The sequence below is a fragment of the Limulus polyphemus genome, unplaced genomic scaffold (genome assembly GCF_000517525.1).
Source record: "Limulus polyphemus unplaced genomic scaffold, Limulus_polyphemus-2.1.2 Scaffold5795, whole genome shotgun sequence".
Lineage (NCBI taxonomy): Eukaryota > Metazoa > Arthropoda > Merostomata > Xiphosura > Limulidae > Limulus > Limulus polyphemus.
This window is the reverse complement of record NW_013671405.1, coordinates 11017-13104: the sequence shown is the minus strand read 5'-3', so window position 1 is coordinate 13104 and position 2088 is coordinate 11017.

Genomic DNA, 2088 nt, shown 5'->3' with positions numbered 1-2088 from the left:
AATTAACAAACGGAGACGTAACAGTACTTTAGATGTAAAAATAAGTTGAAATGAAAAAATTGAAGTAGAGGAAAGTCTAATTGCTTGGATGTATTTTCTGAAATATGATATCCATGCACAAGAATAACAATCAAGAACTGACACAATACAAAATATATACCAGAAACTATAATTGAAGCTAATGATTACTATGTTTAAAATGCAGGGTTACAAAAAATAAAGGTGAGGAGTAATATGTCTAAAACATGAACATGCAAATTAAAGTTAAGAGTTCAAAGTGTAAAATTGTATATAATCAAAAACTTTTTGCATTTGATTGTTTGTTATTAATTAAGCAAAAAGCTATACAATAGACTATCTATGCTCTGCTCACAGTTGGTATCAAAACCCAAAAGTTTAGCGTTTGAGTCATGAGACTTACTTCTGAGTTACCGTGGGCTTTAAATGTTTAAAGTATGACCTTGTGTAACTGAAGTTGCCAAATTAACGGCGGCAAAATGTAGTTTTATTGTATAGTATTATTTTTCAATAGCTTTTTTAAAAGCTGTGCATAGTTCATAATTGTTTACCCAAGAATATTTTCCATGTAATGGTCAAATGCGCTGTTTTCATTGTTAGAGTGACTTCCCATGTTTATAAACCTCTTTTGGCTAACCAAATGACCAAGTATCATGAGCGACAAATGCATGTGAGAAAGTTGATGCTATTGAATTGTGGTTGATTCCCTCAGTCTCAGATTTTCCCTTCAAATTTGAGATATAGCTCTCTCTCTCCACGTGCTCAGAAGCGTGTTCAGATTTTCTTTTATGAGCAGTCTCGTTATTGAAGTGAAAATGTCGTTTTTTGTTCAATAAGTATACTGTATATTTTTCTATCGTTAAACTTGAATCTAGTCTTTTTCCTCAATTCTTTGAGGTAAGAATTCACTTTCAAAACTCCGAATACACAATACACACACGTATATATGTATATAGTCTGCTGAATCAAATTACAGTGGACACTACTCTTACAGTGGTGTAGGAAGGAGTTACAAAGTAGGGGTGTTTAGCTAGACATGCAGATTTTACAAAGAGAGATTGAAACTATAGGGAGCTGCCAAAGGCAGCTCAATCTAGCGGAGTCTGAGAGCATGCCCCCCCCCCCAGAAAATTAATGTAACAATATAATTTGCAATTGTTATGTAAGTCAAATATGTAAAAATGTAGTGATACAGCACCCTCGGTTCCGACGCCTCTGTCTTAGAATACCCCATACTTCCCTGTTCGCTCCAGTTTGATCTAAGAATATCGCAATGATTAGGTAAAAATGGTGGCCCCAGTACTTCGAGATCTGACTGAACAATATTTGAATTCCAAACCAAAAGTTACCAGAAAACCTAAGCAGTATATAAGCGCTGGGATTTTGAACACGAATTACCTATTAACAAAGACACTATTTGTCTAATTATTATTTCACTACTCTTAAAACTATGACATATTACTGCATAAAAGTACTATAATTGTTTAAATTTGTAACTTTCTTATTCAACGTGTTTGTATTTCCCAGAAATCTTCAATTATTCCTTATAGAGGGCCATATGTTTAATAAGCTGACAACATTCAGAACTTTGTTTGATGCTTAAAGTTATATAAAAAAGTATGCGCCATTTTAACCACGTGAGTGGGTTTAGTCAGTATTTATTTTAGTTTAAACTTGGTTTATCTGAGGTAATTTACCTGCAGTTTTTGTAGAAATATTTAAGGTATTTTCACTTACTTGGCTTATTTGTATTTGGATTGTTCAGATTAAGAATTAAAAAGTGTAACTATATTAAAATATAGTCCTATATACTAAAAATATCCAGTAATTCGTAATTAATCAACTTGAATAGTTAATAATAATATTACAATCTTGTAGTTGTACTACTAATAGTAATAACTAAATTAGTATTAGTATTGACATTAGATTTGAAGTTTTGCCTGTTTATTTAGGACTAGAAATTAGTAGAATATGTTCACTAGGTACTAAAGTACAAGGCATTATACTAGTGTGTTGACAGTTTAGTTGTTGGTACCAAGAAACATTATCTTTTGTTTTCAGTGTATGTAG